The sequence below is a fragment of the Rhipicephalus microplus genome, chromosome 1 (genome assembly GCF_043290135.1).
Source record: "Rhipicephalus microplus isolate Deutch F79 chromosome 1, USDA_Rmic, whole genome shotgun sequence".
Lineage (NCBI taxonomy): Eukaryota > Metazoa > Arthropoda > Arachnida > Ixodida > Ixodidae > Rhipicephalus > Rhipicephalus microplus.
This window is the reverse complement of record NC_134700.1, coordinates 245,160,198-245,181,058: the sequence shown is the minus strand read 5'-3', so window position 1 is coordinate 245,181,058 and position 20,861 is coordinate 245,160,198. Positions and strand designations below refer to the sequence as shown.

At 46.9% G+C, this 20,861-nt stretch overlaps 1 protein-coding gene and 3 non-coding genes across 4 annotated transcripts in view; 2 read left to right on the top strand and 2 right to left on the bottom strand.

Annotated features, from left to right (window-relative positions):
* Nucleotides 1-20,861, top strand: part of LOC119185613 (uncharacterized) — a 603,714-nt gene that overhangs the window by 261,634 nt on the left and 321,219 nt on the right. The gene's annotated exons all lie outside the window — the stretch shown is intronic.
* On the bottom strand, nt 13,914-13,986 carry TRNAT-CGU (transfer RNA threonine (anticodon CGU)). The gene has a single exon. It is a non-coding gene; the product is annotated as a tRNA-Thr (tRNA).
* TRNAT-CGU (transfer RNA threonine (anticodon CGU)) lies at nt 14,370-14,442 on the bottom strand. The gene has a single exon. It is a non-coding gene; the product is annotated as a tRNA-Thr (tRNA).
* Nucleotides 15,278-15,350, top strand: TRNAT-CGU (transfer RNA threonine (anticodon CGU)). The gene has a single exon. It is a non-coding gene; the product is annotated as a tRNA-Thr (tRNA).

Genomic DNA, 20,861 nt, shown 5'->3' with positions numbered 1-20,861 from the left:
GACAAAAAATGGGCTATCCAGCAAGCCAGAAAGGCTTTACAGAGACAAGGTCTCCCGGTACCTCCTTGTGCAGTCTAGCCCGGACCACAAACATGCCGGATACGAAAATAAAGTTTATTCATCTTCACTGTGCTACAAGTGGGCTCTCACACCGGAAAACATCGTGTGTCGTAAACGATAAACATCCACAACCCCAAATCACTCACTCACTCACTCACTCACTCACTCACTCACTCACTCACTCACTCACGCCAGATCTAGTGTTCCAGTCAAGCAACATTTTGCTTCACCTTCGTATCACGTGATCTGCAACAAACCACGCTTTACAGGAGCACAAGGCTGATGCCATTAGGCAATGAATTGAGGTAGTTTCTGCTTACAAGCCCGATAGTAAGCCTCCTTACCACCACCCAAGTACACCTCGCAGCCTATTTGAGCCTTAACTTCCAGGCAGCCCCAGTATAATTTAAGTGACACGCGGCATGACACGCTCCTATATCTATTGATTTCTAAATACTCGTCTGCTAGCGGTACCACGTTCACGCAGAATGTCGAGTGCTCACCTTCCCAACAGTGCGCTGGCACTCTCCTGCATTAGACAAAAGAAACAGCTGTGTTCCCCATGGCACGTGTGCTCCTGGCATTGTAGACTAAAGCAAGACCAGTGAAGAAAGCTCAGGCAGAAGCGCACTCAGCTCATGCACCTCCAACAGCGAGCGTGCATAATGTTTCTGCGTACGGCGCTTTCTGCGCATGACGTCATACTTCGGCATGAACGTGTGCGTGCAGGCTCACCCATTCGGAACGGAGATAAAATAGCCTACAATGGCAACTCCTGATCCAAAGCAAATAGAATCCCAAACAAAAAAGGAACCGCACAGTGCTGTGTTAAAATGTTTGGCTGCGTCGTATCACGCTCAAAGGAGATTTCGAAACGGCCATAGACGAAAGGTAGGAGGAGAAGGAAGATTACAAAGCTGAGTAAAAACAAAACCATGAAGGTAGTAGTGGCGAAAAAAAAAACAGTTTTTCGACTATACGGCTACACGGCTTCACTTCCCGAAATACATGGAAAGTGGCCCACGCGTCCAGAACGGTGGTTGCGGGCTCACGTTTCAAACCTGCATTAGTACATGCGAAACGGGAAGAAGTCCACAATCTAAGGGAGAGCTCCGTGACGCCTGCCACTGAGCCGTTTCAGAGTCGGTGCAATCCAATCATGCGAAGAAAGGAACCGTTGGTATATGTGTATCTGTTTCTTAGTGATCATGAACGCATATCAAGGGAGTCAATGTAAGCCCCTTCAATGGTCCGCCACTTCCTCCCGCTGTAGTAGGTAAGGGTGCCGTCGGGGTTACGTTGGTCGGTACGTGCATTTACACTTACTGCGACCCAGTGAGCTCCGGTAAAAAAAAGCAACACCCTCTCGCTGTACTGTATGTTCATATATAGTTCTTCGTTTGAAAATGTAGTATACTATGAGCTGTGATTAGTATGCTTTTGACGTAAAAACAAACATCAAGAAAAAAAACGACACAACACTAGCATGGTGGACAAGAAAGGTTTTATCAGATCACCATGGTTCGTTTTGATAGTTGTAGTATAGTGAACCCTCGCACTGCTTTTTCGTATACCTCTCCAGTGATCGCGTGTCGGCCTCTCAAGTGATTGTCGACAAAAACCAACGATGCGCAATGTCCTGAACGAAAATGTCAAGGTGTATCATAATGTTTCTCATCTTGTCGCTCTGGCTCGTCGCACGTTTAGTGACCTTGCTTCGCTCGTACATGGCTGCGTACGTAGCAAATGCGAGAGCTCGATTAGTTTAAGGACTGTTCTGCACCTGCGAGATCTATATTGCATAGCGATGCATAGTTTTCATCAGGTACTGGAACCGAAATGCTCCCTGGGTAGTCCATGGGGTCTATATGATGATATTTGAGGAATAAGTAAAAATAAGATGGTACATAATTTACAGTGGGCAGCGTAATGTTTTACACGAGAGTTCGAAGCAAGCTCCAGAATACTATTATAACTTAATGTACCCTCTGCTTCACACTTAGGGGAAATGTCTCAGCGCATGGCGTCACGATGCATCCAGCGCCGCCGTCGCGTGCCGGCAGCACCTAGCGCATGCGCAGACACTTGAGGCGCGTGCTGTTTAATAGCATCGTCTGCGACGGTAAGAATAAAACCAACGTGAATGAGTTCAGGAATACTGAAGTTCCAGATAACGACCTGAACGTGCTTCTTATCGATGGTATTTCATTGCGTGAGGCCGCACTCACTCGCCGGCGCCGAAATACAAGCGTGAAGCTTCCTACCTCACTTGGTTCCTCGTCATGCATGTCCAGAGTGGCAGCGACGATGGCGCCAATTTCAGGCGGCGGTGAGGCGCACCGTGACGCGATGAGCAAAATCGGCCCAGTGCTTAGCATAACATTGAAATTCGCCCACTGCCCAACAATGCAGCAAGCAAGCGCCGCCGTAGCCGGCGACGCGGTTCAACCGTTCAGCACTACTCCCGTCAAGCGTCTGCGCACGTGCGAGCCGATTGCCGCGCTGGCCGCATCATGGCCGCATCGCGGTGCCACGCACTACGAGATTTCCTCTTAGTGTGAAACAGTCTTCACAATGAAAGCATCCGTAAATTGATCCAACACGAAATTTAGAGGGTCCGAACTTTGCCCCTACGTGCGATAGAGCCTGTACGTGTATTACCTATTGGGACCAGCAGGATAGATAGATAGATAGATAGATAGATAGATAGATAGATAGATAGATAGATAGATAGATAGATAGATAGATGATAGATAGATAGATAAACGCTTTCATGGCTCGGGCTGCTTTTTGTAAGTTCTGACTGACTTAACACGTGTCTCTCATAATTAATGATATGGTGGTTTCGCGACGTTAAACCCAATATATGAATCAATCTGACTGACCTTACTGCCATATGAGTTGTTATAAATAGACGTTGAAACGCGGGTCAGCGAAAATTGGTAAACAATAAGCGGAGCTATACGCCAAAGTCTCCACGGTAACGAGCGGAAAGTCGCTCTCGCAACGGTGGCTCGGCAGGTGATACGCGTCACGTGGGGATATGTCGAATTTCACGGAGTCCTGCTACCGAGCTGCTCTCAAGGGAGAGAGAGGAGCGCAACAAGAATGGAGGCATAGCGGGTAAAAGTCGCCTTTCACTCGCGCTTCGTCGAGGCCAGTGCCATAAGGCAACAACGTGAAACACGTTTTCTTGGTCGGACTGCTGCTCTCCCGCTTCTTTTTCGCTTCTCCTTCGACGCAAGCGCAGCCGTCAAGCTGTCTGAGCCGGAAAGAAAATGGCGCGGCGCCTCTCGCACGTCACTATTGTGACAGCGAATTGGGTTGCGCTCGGTGGTTTTGCGCAAATGCTCGAATCCCGCTGTCACTCCGGGATTTCGGCTCGACGGACGACGACTCCCGAAAGGGAGAACCGCGCGCACGGAGAGGACGGTCAATCTGATCCGCACCAAATCCACCCAATAAGCGTTGCCGGTCAGAGAAAGGTTGGGCGCGTCCAAGCACATTCACTTTATCTTGCACTCTTTCCACAGCGTTCTCCTGTCTTCTTTTATGCTTTGCTCATGGAACTGCTCCGTGATCTGCCCGCGATGGAGAAAATGCGTACACCTTTTTTTGTATCTTATTTTATATTAAAGTAATATGACCGATTTACACTAAGGCCGTGCAGCTGCCATGCGCAGAAAAAGTAGATCTGACTGAACTGACTGTCCCAGGTTTTTTTTTCTTTGTGGTTCGAGTCCCGAATGTTACTTTTTGTTATGTTTCCGGACCACCCTGTCAAATGCGGGTGCCAGTTTTCTGTAAATCATGACTAAAATGAAAACAAAAACAATATCAAACAGTGCACATATATGCTAGAGTGGCGTATGTCATACATAAAAATAAGGGAAATATAATTAGTAGGAATTCGTAAAAACATATGACAGTTTCGTACCACTGGTGCAAAGAGTGTAGAAAAGCAAAGCCGGTAGCCTACCCCTCCTTTTTTACTTCATCTGCATAATAATAATCAATCCAGTTTGACGTTCTAAAACCACTAAGAGACGCCGTAGTAGGAGGGTTCCAGTAAATTAGACGACTTAATGAGCACGTAAATATGCGTACATTGGCATCGAGCACTTTCGCCTCCATCGAAAAGGCAGCCGCCGCAGCTGGGATTCGATTCCGTGACCTACGGATCAGCAGTCAGGCACCATAACCATCAAACCACCATGGCGGGTTATTTCATTTTCACCCTCGCTTAACGTTCTTATCCCTTCCTACCATGAAATAAACGTGACTATGCCGTGTAGTCGCCTCTATTCTCCGTTTTACCCTACATTCGTCCTCATCACTTTCTTTTCCAGCTGTCTGTTTTCCTCTTTCTCTTTTTCTTCTCTTCCCTCTTTCTCATCTTTCTTGTCCCCTTCCCTAATCCCCCAGTGTAGAGTAGCCAACCGAATGTCTTTCTGGTTAGCCTCCCTGCCTTTCTCCATTTTGTTGCTTTCTCCTCTTTCTATTGCTCCATGTCTTTAGCCTTTTCTCTATTTTGTCTTTTATTCTTTCTATATTTCTATTGGAAGCTTTTTCTCACTCTCTTACCCACAGCACTGCAGTCACATTGTTATCATAAGTCACTGCTTCCTCTCCTCAATTGCAATTTTATTGTGCTAATTCTTGCCTTCCTGAATTCTTCCGTGTAGTATATTGAGTAGCCATCGTGGGTAGCCTTGCTCAATTCTGCTGTGCCTTCGAGAGTGAGCCAAAATTCGGGGACACGAACACATTTGCATTAAGTAGGGGCAATATTAAAAGACCAATTGTGGAAGCACATAGTCCGTTTGTGTTCGGGAAAACTTAGCGCCTGAGTGAGCTCTCTGTCCCTAGCCCGCAGACTGAACGGACATTTCCATTGAAACAAAGATAACTTTATTCGCCCCACATGTTCGACTCCAGCTGATGATATGGCATTTACTTAACGTGACTTCTCAAAAAAAAAAAGGCGCACGCGTCTTTTTACCTTTGTTAGAATTTATGCTTGCGCATGCTCCGTGCACCCAATCACCTCCATTCTTTATGCATTCGCCCAACTATCTTCGTCGTTTACTTTCATTAAAGTGCGCCAGCAGAGCATCTGCAAATAGAAAAAAAGCGAGCGAGTTATTGTTTTTGGTAGTTTCTTGTCTTTCTGGTGGCCTTCATGACGCCGGAATGGTAAATCACGTGACGTCAGTAAGGAACGCGCTCGGTCCATATACGAGAAATACCGAGTGGGAATTGTCTCCTACCGTGTTTTGCCATGCAATCGCCCACTCGTTTTTGCTTGCATCGCATGACCATTGCACGGTTGTCAACCGATTTCACTTTGCTTCGTGTGTTTCCAAACGCGCAACCGAATCTAACCGCGTGTATTGCAGACGAGAAGAAAATCTTGGTAGAGTCAGTGCGTAAGGGGGCATTCCCCACGTGTGTAATGAAGAAATTATTAGGTGGTGACATTGTTCATGCGAGTTGTGAAGAAATAAATAGGCGTAAGGAAGATACCATGCACTGGTAGGAAGGCTAGTGAAAGTGACAAAGAAGTGACTCTATCGTCTTGAAAATTGGAGTGCTTTAGTGGCCCTTTAAATCAGTTCTTAAACGCTCCTCGTATGTGCCATTTTCGTCTGCCGCGGTTGTGAAGTTTGTAGCGCTGCCTATTTCATCCACGACGTTTTGACTATCCCCCCACACATACTCGATATTGAAACTGAAACTGTCCTTTATGGGTAGGGGTAATAAAGATGTATCTAATGCTTTTCGATGCACCACCATTTCCTTTTTTACGATTTTCAACGCCAGCATTTCTGCCTACATAAATTCCATGAAATCTTCCAAAGCTCGTGTCAGTGCTCCTATATAGAAAACGCCTGCTGGAAACCGTTTCGTTTGTTGACGTTCTCCTTCTCTTTAAATACCCCACTCTCGGCACCTCCGAAAGCTATTCGGCGGACGCCTGCACGGGGCCACACGGACGCCCCCGTACTTCAGGTCTCGAGCGGTGCCCATAATATTGTGGGCATTTAGTATACCAATCCTCTTCATCTGTACATTATCATCATTATCATGTATTGCTTATGCATCCTCATCGTTGTCACGTATCATCATCATCTTGGTTCGTGCATCTCCGCTGTCGGCTGCCGGTTCCTCGGGCCTAATAAAGGTCTTCCAAACCAAGACTTCATACGTGGTGGAGCGTGCTGTTAGATCCCTCGTCATCCTCTCGACCACTCTACCCCCTGGAGCTACGTTCAGGTCGCCGCTTGGGCCAGGTGTCCGGAAATATGTCGCACCAAGAAGAGGTCGGTGCTGCAACCGTTCCCACTCCGCCACCGTGTGCCGCGCCTTTTCACGTCATTAACAGCCCCCAGCGTGAGCCCCATCCCTTCGCCGGTATGCGCGGGGAAGATGTGGAGGAATGGCTGGACGATTTCGAACGTGTCGGCGCTGCTAACCGGTGGGATAACACCTACAAACTCGCTTACGTGTCATTCTACCTCACGGGTGTCGCGAAGACGTGGTTCCTCAACCACTACATCGACATCCCCGACTGGTCCGCCTTCAAAGATCAGCTTCGGCATGTCTTTGGCACACCGACTGTTCGTTCGGCTCTGGCACAGAAAGCTCTCGCGGCTCGGAAACAGCACATCGGCGAGTCATATACATCCTACATCGAGGATGTCCTTTCACTTTGCCGCCGGGTTGAAACCCCAATGACAGAGTCAGACAAGGTACGCCAGCTTCTTAAGGGGATTGCACCCGTCGCATTCAATGCCCTTGCAATCCAGAATCCAGCTACTGTTGCTGACGTCGCGACAACCTGTCAGCGCCTCGAAGAACTCGAGTCTATGCGCCTACAACCAGACAGTGACGCGGCCCGTATTACGGCAGATCCAAACCTACGAGACACAATAAGGGTGATTATACGCGGAGAATTAGAATCAATGGGATTCACACTACCTTCAGTGTGTCCCATGCAGTCTTCTTCAACGTCATTGCGGGATGTCATCAGGGAGGAGCTCACGTCCATGACCCACATGGCCCACCTGCAGCCCACTGTCGCCCGTAGTCTCCCATCGTTCTCGCATGCCGTCGCCGCACCATCAGGCACCGTCAGCTCGACGCCGCCGCCACCAACGTACGCGTCGGTTGCTGCCGCACCTCCCAGAAGCTTTTCCACGAGCTTTCCATCACCACCGCCTGAGCCACCATCTGTCCCTCTCACTGCTCTCTCTCCCGGTGCATCTAACACAAGCTACTGCCCTTCTTATCGATCGACTCGCCCTACGTGCTATTATTGTGGCTATCGTGGTCACATTTCACGCTTTTGCCGCAAGCGCCAGCAAGATGAGCGCCGAGGGTACGACATACGCGAACGAGACTATACCGCAGGAGCCTTGTACCAGGGCCGTCGTTATTCGTCACCGCCGCGTCGGTCTCCATCTCCGCCAGCATCCGGTGAACTGCGCAGTAGTCATCGATCAACCAGACGCCGTTCACCATCGCCGTACCGTCGTTCCTCTTCTCCTCTTCAGCCTGCTTCCCTCGCTTCTGATCGGCGTCCGGAAAACTAAGCGATGCAGTTTTTGGAGGACAAACTGCATTCCAACACAGTACTCCAATTCCTCCAGCGCGCCCTTACAATATGATTGCAGTCTCAGTTGAGGGAGTGCACATTGATGCTTTGGTGGACACTGGGGCTGGGTTTTCTATTATTCGTGCTGATTTGTGTACCCGTCTTCGAAAAGTCACGACGCCTTATGATGGACCAACACTGGTTACAGCCCAGGGAACAATGATTCGCCCTTCCGCTCTCTGTACTGCCCGTGTGCTAATCGACGATATTCTTCATTATATACAATTCGCTGTGCTATCCCCGTGCTCCCACGAACTCATTTTAGGCTGGGACATTCTTTCATCTGCTTCCGCGGCTATTTGTTGTGCACAACGTGTCGTCCATCTTACTGACACAGACCACTTGCTTAGTGACGAAACCTACAGGCCACTTCGACTCGTCGCTGCTGTAGACATCGAGTTACCCCCAAATGAACATCAATTAGTCACTGTTTTGTCCAACGACGTTGACTCTGGTGACATTTTGGTCACTCCATCGCCCCGTTGCCTCAATAAAGGCATAGCTCTCGCAACAGGTGTGGCTCGCTTCAACAATGGATCAGCTGTCCTCGCTGCTACGAACACCACACCAGATAAAATTTTACTGCCACGGGGCACTACTGTCGCCTGCGTTGCCGATCTGGAGCCTGTGTGCGTCGTGCCTCTTACCCCTGCCTCCCCTAAAGGCCATCTTGGAGATCATACTGCTTCCTCGGCCTTTACAGCAGCCATCAACAAGGACTTGACAGACTCACAGAAGCAGCAGCTGCTTGATTTGTTGCAAAAGCATGCAAACTCTTTTGACGTTCATTCATCCAGCCTGGGTCAGACAACTGCTACAGCGCATCGTATTCAGACCGACGGAACATCCATTGTGCATCGTCGTCCTTACCGCGTCTCCCTAGCCGAACGGAAAATCATTGAGGAAAACGTAGACGATATGCTGCAACGGGAGATAATCCGACCCTCAACCAGTCCTTGGTCGTCTCCAGTGGTTCTGGTGCGTAAAAAAGACGGTTCTGTACGATTTTGCGTCGATTACCGAGCACTCAATAAGATCACTAGGAAGGACGTATACCCCATGCCACGTATCGACGACGCCCTCGATTCCTTACAAGGTGCTGAATTCTTTTCAAGCCACGACTTGCGTTCCGGCTATTGGCAAATCCCCATGCACGAAGATGACAAAGAAAAAACGGCGTTTGCAACCCCGGACGGCCTATACGAATTCAATGTTATGCCGTTTGGTCTATGCAATGCGCCCGCAACTTTTGAGCGCTTGATTGACACCGTGCTGCGTGGCCTGAAATGGAAGACTTGCCTATGTTACCTCGATGACATTGTTGTCTTTTCGTCGACGTTTCCTCAACATCTGCAACGCTTGGACGAGATCCTGACTTGCCTTGCGGGCGCTGGTCTTCAAATTAACACCAAGAAGTGCCATTTCGCCAGCAGATCTATCAAGGTCCTTGGTCATGTTGTGAGCAAGGACGGAATTCGTCCAGACCCTGAGAAAACTGCTGCGGTGCTTCGCTTCCCTCGCCCTGAGAAGCCGAAAGATTTGCGAAGTTTCCTTGGTCTCGCCTCTTACTTTCGGCGATTCATACAAAACTTTGCCTCCATAGCCGCACCACTCCATAAGCTACTTGCTTCTGGTACGCCCTTTCAGTGGTCTCAGGAATGTGAATCGGCTTTCGACAGGTTGAAGAGTGCCCTCACGACCGATCCTGTACTTTCTCATTTTCACGATGGTGCACCGACCTTCCTCCATACGGACGCTAGCGGCCACGGTTTAGGAGCCGTCCTCCTCCAGCGCGACAACTCTTCGCGAGAGCGAGTCGTTGCGTACGCCAGCCGCGTCCTCTCCGCAGCCGAGAGGAACTACACGATCACCGAAAAGGAGTGCCTCGCCGTCGTTTGGTCAGTGCAGAAATTTCGTCCCTATCTTCACGGCCGCCATTTCACAATTGTAACCGACCACCACGCTCTATGTTGGCTTTCGACACTCAAGAACTTGTCGGGACGCCTCGGCCGCTGGATTCTACGCCTACAAGAGTATGATTTTGCCATCGTATACAAGTGTGGCAGGAAACATAGTGACGCCGACGCTCTTTCTCGCTGCCCACTACCAGCGACTCCACTCGGGGTTTCCGCAATCAATTCGCACAACACGCCCTCGGTGTCCACGTCTACCGCGGTTTCCTCTCTCGCCTCTATGGACCAGCTGCCTTCGGACGACCCGCACGATTTTTCTTCTCGACAGCTGGCTGACCCATACTGTCGACGTATTATAGGCTACCTCAATGGCAGTTCCCGTCCACCTAATGCGAGGCTCCGTCGCCAACTCTCGCAGTTTAAGCTGGACAACTCGGTGCTGTACCGCAAAATTTACCATCCTGACGGTCAGTGCTGGGTTCCCGTTCTACCCCGATCGCTTCGGTCCGAAGTCCTCAGAGCACTTCATGACCATCCGACGGCTGGTCACCTTGGTTACCACAAAACCTATGATCGCCTTCGAAGTCGGTTTTATTGGCCAGGTATTACCACTAGTGTAGCTCGGTACGTTGGGTCCTGCACTACCTGCCAATGTAGAAAACTACCCACATCTGCTCCAGCCGGTACACTACAGCCTCTTCCATGCCCAGCCACACCATTCGAAGTTGTAGGCATCGATCTTTATGGCCCCCTTCCAGTCAGTGCTGCTGGAAACCGATGGATAGTAACAGCCGTTGACCATTTGACGCGCTACGCCGAGACGGCATCTGTCACTACCGGTTCAGCTTCTGAAATTGCCGACTTCATCCTCCGAGCCATTATACTGCGTCATGGTGCTCCACGTGTATTGCTCAGTGACCGTGGAAGGGCCTTCCTTTCACAACTAATGAACGAACTTCTTCGCGCCTCTGGCACAACTCACAAGACTGCCTCTAGTTATCATCCCCAAACTAACGGTCTCACTGAGCGATTCCACCGCACTCTTGCTGACATGATCGCAGCCTACATTCAACCAGACCACAAGAACTGGGAAGTAGTTCTACCATTCGTCACTTTCGCCTACAATACGGCTATTCAGCGGACAACCGGCTACTCACCATTTTACCTAGTTTATGGACGCTCCCCTAGTTCTTTGCTGGACGTCTCCTTCTTTACCTGCCATGCGGATTCATCGCCATCCTCTTCAGAGGAATACGTTTTGCGGCTCGCAGAGAGCCGCCAACGTGCTCGTATAAACACTGAAGCCCGACAGCAAGACAGAAAGCTGGTTTACGATGAATCGCATCGTGCTGTATCCTTTCAACCTGGAGACGAAGTGCTCCTTTTGACGCCTATTCGCACACCTGGTTTGTGCGACAAGTTCCAGCCACGATTTATCGGGCCGTACACAGTTCTTGAAGAAACTTCACCAGTAAATTATCGCGTGACGCCACTTGTAGCCCCAGCAGATCGCCGTTATCGAACAACTGAAGTCGTCCATGTCTCCCGTATGAAGCCCTTCATGCGACGTTCTTTGTCCCCTTGACTTGCCGCGGCCAGGCTGGCCGCTCTCACGTGGGGGGGAATCAGTGTGGGCATTTAGTATACCAATCCTCTTCATCTGTACATTATCATCATTATCATGTATTGCTTATGCATCCTCATCGTTGTCACGTATCATCATCATCTTGGTTCGTGCATCTCCGCTGTCGGCTGCCGGTTCCTCGGGCCTAATAAAGGTCTTCCAAACCAAGACTTCATAATATTTGTTTTTATTGACTCTTCGATCGTTTGCCTCGTATGCTCTTCGTGTTTTACAACGGGGGAAGTGATAAAATTGCTTAACGAGAGGGTGCCAGCTGTAAACACCCGCTGTAAAATGCGAGCATCATTCGCTAGATTTGCGTATGCAAAACACACATATTTAGTCATCGTCTCTCACAGCTTACCTGTACTCATTTTATCTCTCAGTCCTCTCTAATTTGCTTTGTCTTGCGCTAGCTCATTCCAGTTCGTCCCGGTGAACTCTTTTGTGTTTTTGTTCAGTCTAACTCGCTGCTGTCCTCAGCTTCTTTTAGCGAGGAAGCTGTTTGAGCTGGAAGCTCGGCCCTGAGGAGGTCGCAAAAGTTGCAACTATATTATCTATGACGTCTCTGCGTGTTGCTTAGCAACACCTGACATAGTTTCGCCCCTCTTTGCCTACAGACGGTTTCACGAATGCTTGCTGTTCCCAAGTAGTATTGTGTGTTCACTGAAAACCCGCCCTAGAAGTTGACTCACTTGGACTCACTCAGACACTTTTTGAGCCGATAGTCCGAGGGAATCCGGTTCTGGAAACTTTTGGGTAATATGACACCTAGAGAGCCCTAAACGCAAAATATGTTGCATGAGTAAGTTTGAGTGAGCTCCTCAAGTTTTGCCGATCTGTGTGCACAAGTGCGTCAAACTGGCAGATGCCTCAATCAAAGACTGTCGGAGCACAAGTACAACGCGACTGCTTGAATTTAAGGTCCACTGCTCAAGGTTCAGAATACTTGACTGAGTTCAGTAGTGCGAGTATTTTGCGCAGGTGCGGTGACATTAGCACGTGAGATATCCCAGAGAACCACAAGATCACGACCACAAAAATTGGTGGACTTAACTTTAGCTTCGCCTTTAAAAAGTTTAATGTGATTACAATGTAGTGTCTCTATGGTGGATACTTTTTTATTTTACGATGCCACTCGAAAAGTTTGAGTAGTGATGACATTTTGCAAACAACCATCGACTCCCATGCCGACCTCAGATTTTCTGCGAAACTAGCTCTGTAACGCTAACACATTAAAAGAGAACTGCGTCAGTTTCCTGCGAAATTCCTTATAGATAAAAAAGCTATAATATTTATCGGGGGCTGCGTAATCATGGTTACTTCCTGATTTCTGCTAATAATGTGTACATCTCAGGCTTTGTTCTTTTTCTTAGTCCATTTGCTGTTTAAAGTTACCGCGCTGTCAGAACCACAGAGCTTCGTTTGCTTGTCAACGCCATGCTCCTTTTTCCTTTGTTCTCAGAACGTATGCTCTTTTTTTTTCTTGTGATGACGACCAGCCAACTCTCGATATGTGTTCGGCAGCTTTAGGTTAACTAATCAAATGCTAATTCAACATAGTATTCTACCGCTGCAAAAAACTACGGCATTGAAAAAGAAAGCGAACTATAAAGTAATAACGTCGCACCGTGACAGAGATATATATCGCATCCTTTTGATTTCCTGCTTAGCGTGAAAAGTGCGTTATGTAAAAATTGCTCGAAACTGCTATCAGCTGAAGTCCGCAAAGAACACCTCATTTATGTGTTCACCGGGGCAGCGTAGTTTTATTTCAGCCTTAGCATCAAATTACACGTCCCAATAACATGCGAAGTAATTAAGATTTGTCCAAAATGGTATGATTAAATTATCATCAGGCCTTTCAATGAAAACGAACGTGCAGAGATCTTTGTCCACCCAGTGTTTTTCACTCAAACAAGAAATAGAAGGCGGTAAGTGCCCAAGATTAGCAAAGGAAATAGTAAAACATTGGAGATTTCATCCAGATATACTATACTTCTCTGCTATACGCTATAGTCGCCAAGGTTTCCGTCGTCGGGATAAGATGAGCTAGAATGAAATTAGTACGTGTTGGTAGATTTGCGTGATATACTGGCTAATACCGGTCTATGAGCTTGAGGCATGATGCCCCCAAGAAAAAAAAAAGGCTGGTATATTCATTAACTAAACAATAACCATTCACTTGTGACAAAAAGCACTAACCTCGCAGTAAGTGAATGTTGTAAAATACAGGTTAGCAAAATCTGCTACCTACTTAGTAAGTGAATATTGCTGACCCAATAGATTAGTTTATAACTGAAATTCCAGTACCTGCGCTAGAAACCCAGTAATAGTATTACCTCAAGTATACAACGATTTTGCCAATCAGGCATTCATGCCTGTTTTGCTTACATAGACGTGTGCATTGCCGAATATAGATGATTTCGGTACACACACACACCCACACACATATATATATATATATATATATATATATATATATATATATATATATATATATGGGAAAGAAGTGTATACCTAAGGGCTCGTTTTTCCGTGTTTTTAACACAATATTAATGAGATATAACAGACAGTAATGCCAAGGAATGTACAGGGGAAGATATTATTACCAATGGAATGTAAATAAGAAGAAAGAAAAGTGGATGAAAAAATTACCAACTGTGAGCAGGAATCGAACCTACGACCTTCGAATTACGCGTTCGATGCTCTAACCACTGAGCTATCACAGCGGCCCTCCCTCCATCCACTTTTTTGGGTTTATCTGTGAATTTAGAAGTAGGAGTGACAGTCAGCGCCATCTATAAGCCAAACAACGAGTGTGAAAACACTCTTATACGCATGTTTGGCGCCACGTAGCACGTGAACTTATTATGAGCGGGCAGCTGATTAATTGTCCCTCTTATACAACCTAAACACACCAAGTCTGCCAGTACGAGACCCTCGTTCAATGAAATAAGGGAAAGAAGTGTATACCTAAGGGCTCGTTTTTCCGTGTTTTTAACACAATATTAATGAGATATAACAGACAGTAATGCCAAGGAATGTAAAGGGGAAGTTATTAATACCAATGGAATGTAAATAAGAAGAAAGAAAAGTGGATGAAAAAATTACCAACTGTGAGCAGGAATCGAACCTACGACCTTCGAATTACGCGTTCGATGCTCTAACCACTGAGCTATCACAGCGGCCCTCCCTCCATCCACTTTTTTGGGTTTATCTGTGAATTTAGAAGTAGGAGTGACAGTCAGCGCCATCTATAAGCCAAACAACGAGTGTGAAAACACTCTTATACGCATGTTTGGCGCCACGTAGCACGTGAACTTATTATGAGCGGGCAGCTGATTAATTGTCCCTCTTATACAACCTAAACACACCAAGTCTGCCAGTACGAGACCCTCGTTCAATGAAATAAGGGAAAGAAGTGTATACCTAAGGGCTCGTTTTTCCGTGTTTTTAACACAATATTAATGAGATATAACAGACAGTAATGCCAAGGAATGTACAGGGAAAGTTATTAATATCAATGGAATGTAAATAAGAAGAAAGAAAAGTGGATGAAAAAATTACCAACTGTGAGCAGGAATCGAACCTACGACCTTCGAATTACGCGACCTTCGAATTACCAACTGCTCACAGTTGCTAATTTTTTCATCCACTTTTCTTTCTTCTTATTTACATTCCATTGGTTTTAATAACTTCCCCTGTACATTCCTTGGCATTATTGTCTGTTATATCTCATTAATATTGTGTTAACACACGGAAAAACGAGCCCTTAGGTATACACTTCTTTCCCTTATTTCATTGAACGAGGGTCTCGTACTGGCAGACTTGGTGTGTTTAGGTTGTATAAGAGGGACAATTAATCAGCTGCCCGCTCATAATAAGTTCACGTGCTACGTGGCGCCAAACATGCGCATAAAAGTGTTTTCACACTCGTTGTATGGCTTATAGATGGCGCTGACTGTCACTCCTACTTCTAAATTCACAGATAAACCCAAAAAAGTGGATGGAGGGAGGGCCGCTGTGATAGCTCAGTGGTTAGAGCATCGAACGCGTAATTCGAAGGTCGTAGGTTCGATTCCTGCTCACAGTTGGTAATTTTTTCATTCACTTTTCTTTCTTCTTATTTACATTCCATTGGTTTTAATAACTTCCCCTGTACATTCCTTGGCATTACTGTCTGTTATATATATATATATATATATATATATATATATGTTATAAAATACGAAGTGGCCTTGTCCTCATACTTTCATTAATGGCTGCTAATTACTTCATGCAGTTACCATGATAAGTACGCACCACAGCAATTAACATAAAGGAATGAACAGATCGTGAACGAGAACACGCAAACACACACACACAGCATCCAACCCTGTGCGTAGTCGATATGTATTATAGCAGCAGCTTCCAGGCTTTTTATGCATCTACTTTGAAATAGCACACCATGCCTTGGTTGGCGGTCATAGAAAGATATTTGACGTTTACGGACACCGGTGGTGGCGGAGAACTACAGCGCAGAAAATTGCTGCTGCTGCGATCGTCTACCAGCTCTCGCTGTAAAGAAATGGCAGCATATCCACGGAGTGAATGATGGAGAGTGGGGCGAAGCATTCGTCCGTCCATTCGTTCTTGCTTCTGTCCGTCCATGCGTCCGTCTGTGTGACCATCTGTGCGTCCATCCGCCCGTCCGTGCGTGCGTCTGTTCGTGCGTCCATCCCTGCGTTCGTCCATGCATCCGCCCCTGCGTCCATTCAAGCGTCCAGCCATGCATCTGTCTGTGTGTCCGTTCGCCCATCTATTCAACACTCCAAGCACCACTATCTCGCATCTTTTCATCATATATTTCCCATATAGAAGCACCGCCATCCAGCGGACATTCCAAGGACTAAACGAGAGGTGGCACACGCACACTTTCTTACGGCTTGCGCTTCGTGTCTACTTTTCACCTTTAACCACCTCGAGTTCATGATATATACTAGTTCACTGTATTCATGGCACTGCGGCCCAACGCTCGCTATACCTTTCTAAAACCAAGGAGGTTATGTCCAACGAGTATAACGTAGCAACCCTTTCTTGTCAGATAGTGCTCAATGTACATGCCAATGGCTGCTAAGGGGGAATGAGAGAGAGGAGAATTCGGCTTTTAGTTAACGCGCACGCTGCGAATTTTTTATTGTTCAACAGCGCACAAAAGAATATCTCACCGGCACCACCTTGGAGGTCAAAATGTAGGACTGGTTACACACTACGACTTTTATTACGACTACGAGAGACGAACGGGTGCCGCTATAAGGATCTTCGCCCCTAAAATTGGCAGATTCCCCGTACAGAGGAAATGGATAATATGCAAAGCATGAATGAGAAGTGTTCATATGTCACATTAAAATCAGCACAACGTTACGAGGTGGAAGTAAATGATGCCGTACTTGACTTTCGTTTTATGATTATCATGTTCGGATGTGTCGTTTACCTTCGTCATATATTCATGTCACGTGATACCAAATTTAGTATATGCGGAGCTAACGAAATGGCCGCGAGCACGCTATGAGCGTAGTTTGTCGTCATGTCGGATTATCACGTTTGCACTAGTCATATATTTCGTCATCCATTCACGTCACGAAACACCGAATTTGGCATAAGTGGAGCTAGCAAAACGGCCGTGAGCGCATCATGAAGGGCCTAATATACTCCAATGTAGCGTTGACGCACGAGCACGCTGGGCACAGCGACGCTACGTTAGCAAAACGGGAGCACTTTATAGTCTGATGCCAGGCGCGACCAGCGTCCGCGCCGCTCCTACGGACGCTGTTCGCATTTGGCACGAAATGCGACATCCTGCCTTTCTCGCCGATGCCATAGTTGAACACTACCCCATGCCTATGCGTTACCCAGACATCACTGCATCTCCCTCTATTCTTGACGGAGGGACGCCGGACGCGCTGAAACGTGCATGCGTCAAAGCAACGCAGCGCGTTGTGCGTCTGCGTGTATATGGCAGGATGGGTGCCTGGCGTGGCAACGCCTGCGTGACGCGACGAAATGAACGCCGGCGAGCACGCGCACCACGTCACGTCGAAATGTATTGGTGCCTTGACTGTGGCAGGTAGTCATGTTTTCACATCTCGCGAATCTCAAGATTATCATATTTGCACCAATCGCATACCTTTGTCATCCAGTGGCGTCACGTAATATACCAAATTCGGCATATAAGAAGCTGGCGAAACGGCCGCAAGCGAATCATCAGTGTGGCATGTAGTCATGATGTTACATGACACGCATGTCATGATTATCACGTTTGGATTTGTCATTTACCTATATCGTCCGTTCGCGTCGCGTAATACCGAGTTTAGTATACGTGAAACTAGCGAAACGGCCGCGAGCGCATCCTGAGCGTAGCATGTAGTCATGTTGTTACATGACACGCATCTCATGTTTATCTTGTTTGCACCAGTATCAAACTTTCGTCATCCATTCACGTCCCATAATATCAAATTTCATATAAGTGAAGCTAGTGAAACGGCCGCCAGCGCATCAGGAGCGTGGCATGTAGTAATGCTGTTACGTGACACGCATCTCACGATTATCATGTTTGCACCTGTCACATGCGCATCAGGAGCGTGGCATGTAGTAATGCTGTTACGTGACACGCATCTCACGATTATCATGTTTGCACCTGTCACATACCTTCGTCGTCTATTCACGTACCGTAATACCAAATTTGGTATATGTGACGCTATCGAAACGTCCGCGAGCGCATCATGAGCGTGGCGTGTGGTCATGTTGTCACATGCCACACATGTCATAATTTTCATGCTAGGGTCTGTCGCTTGTGTTCTCTATGCAATCGTGTCATACCATACCAGTTTTGCAACATGCCATGTGAACGAAACCACCACAAGAGCTGCAGAACCACAAAATGTAAATCATGACAGTCATGGTTTTCATGTTACGACTAGTCAAATATGTTCTTCATGCAGTCATGGTATGTCATAACAAGTTTGGTATTGATACCATTATCGAAACGGCCAGGAGAGCTAAAAGTCATAGGCGGCTAGATAGATAGATAGATAGATAGATAGATAGATAGATAGACATGCTCAAAGTCGCCGAAGTTCGCAAAGAAATGCTTCGCATTTAAAAATATCTAAGCAGGGTAAAGGCCAAAAGCCCGTGTATTTTGCGGGGTTAGCGTGCGTTAAAGAACACTACAAAGTCAAATCTTCCGGAACACTACACGCCAGTGCACCTCATATTCTTGTCGTGGTTTCGACACGCTACATCTCACAAATTGTTAATAATGCCTTTGCATAAGACCATATCAAAGTTGTCCAGAACTCCGTTGATGACGTCAGAGAGAGGCCTTTTAAACACTCGCACATAGTGTACACAAAGAGAGCGTGTTAACGTTGCCGTCTCACGTCTGTATCAATCGTGGCGTATACTACGTCATTCTGTTACATCCCTGGGCTGGCTGCCTTGGCATGCCCCTTGAAAGAACGTATTTGTCTGTTTACAAGTTTTAATACGATCCTTTATCTAGCACGGTTCTTTTTCGACGTGACAGGATGTCGACAGCAAAGCTCTTCCTGTCGACAGTCGGGTCATATTGATAATCGAACGTTGTTTAACGCCGTCATACCGAGACCACCGTTTTTTATTACTCCGCTCACATGAGCGGCTCAGAGGAGGCGATCATCACGGAAATGGTGAAGCAACACCCACTAAAGAGAACAACAAAGGAAGCGAGGACAGGATCTCATTTATTGGAAGGCTGGAGGAGCTATACTTGCATGACGTGCGCGAAGCTCATACACTTTTGACGTTCGTCCGGCAGCCTGGAAGTGGGACAAAGAAAAAGAAAAAAAAACGGCGATGATGAAACTTGCGAGCGACTTTTATTCTTTTTATGCGTCGTTTCAGCAATAACGCGTTACCAGCGTCGCCTAACAGTGATCGTGGGGAGCGATCGAAATGTGGGGAACACATTTGGGGAAATAAGGATATTTGGTGTTCGGCGCTATCGGAAACACATGAAGCTGCGATGAGCCCCTGCTAACGACCGCTTAAATACCTGGCACCACGGATAGTGAGGGCGATGGGGAAATTTTTATCTACGCCATGTTCGCGAGGTTTGTATCCCCCCCTTTTTGCTCATGATTGCATCGCGTTAGGTACGTCAATAAACAGGCCTTTTGGGTACGAAGTAGAAAAAAAACGACTATAATTGGAAATAATAGAACGCAGCGCAGTTGCTACTAGATTCAAATGACGTATAAAGAAACGGGAGTCATTAGGCAGGCGTTAGGAATTCACATTTCGTCGAATAATTGGAAATCTCAACTTCGCACAGAAGGTTGTTCGCGGAAAGAAGCCTATCTTCTGTCTCACTTACGGATTAATTTTATCTTCAACAGCGTCATGTTACACTGTCAGCCCCATTTGAGCTATTTCTTGGTAGGAAGAGCTAGAAAAGACGCGTACTCAAGAACCAGAGCACTACGTATATAGAGACATAATGCGAATATCCCACAAATAACACTCAACAAGATTTAAGCAATGAAACAATAGCTGCGACAATTAACTAGAGAACACAGTAATGTTTTAGCATCATAAGAAACTATACAACACGCTGGAACACTGAATAACACAGCTTTTCAGTATATTTTCCGCAATTGTGATTACGTACACCAGTGGTGGCGGTGGCGGCGGACAACTACGGTGTCAAAGTAAAAAGAAAAGAAACAAAAGGCTGTTTATGTGATCTCATATACGAAAGGTAAAATATAGTATGGCCGTGCGCGTGCGCAGCAAAGCAAGGGACAAAGGAAAGTAGGCGTGAAGGAGATGTGACGTGAAAGTTTGGAGGATGAAAATGAGGACGGAGAAGGTAAATGGGACCATAGGTGTGTACAGTGAGGGACGGAAATAAAAGTGAGCGCGAGAATGAGTGTTATGAGGGTGAAAGAGCAAGGAAAGGAGGCGCAGAGAGGGCCCCGCTGCACCGGAAATTAAGGTTTCCTTTTCCGCCATGCACGTGGAGCAGGCAGCACGTCTTCAACGCCACCACGTGTTGGTGCGTAAACGCGAGCATCGCTAAAGGGCGGGCAAATCGCCGCTACGAACTTCCTACAGCATTCATATTGAGTGCACCAGCATACATTTTTTTCCTATACGCTTTAGTTTGCCAATTTTCATTGCTCCCTAATATAATACCGGTGTCACGCGGTCACTTTTAGTCGTGATCAGTGTCTATATCCGGATTAACAACGATCCGAAAGAAGGGCTGCTACACGATCGCTTATAATCGCCATCAGGCGTGATCGGGATCGGGACTATCCTGATTCACGCATCACGATCTGCATGACAGATCCGATTTCGCTGTCGTCTGCACCCCCTGGCCGAGCTTGTTGAAAGCACAATAAACAAGAAAATTGGGCATAGTTCAATAAAAAACACTTTAAACAGCTTGATGTTTATAAAAGAGCGAATTCTAAACTGCCTAAATTGGAACATTATCTGAAATATCTCATATTTTAAGATACATATCGACCGCCTGTAGTTACGGGAGAAGCCGACGACAAGCAGATGACCGTTGCCTTTC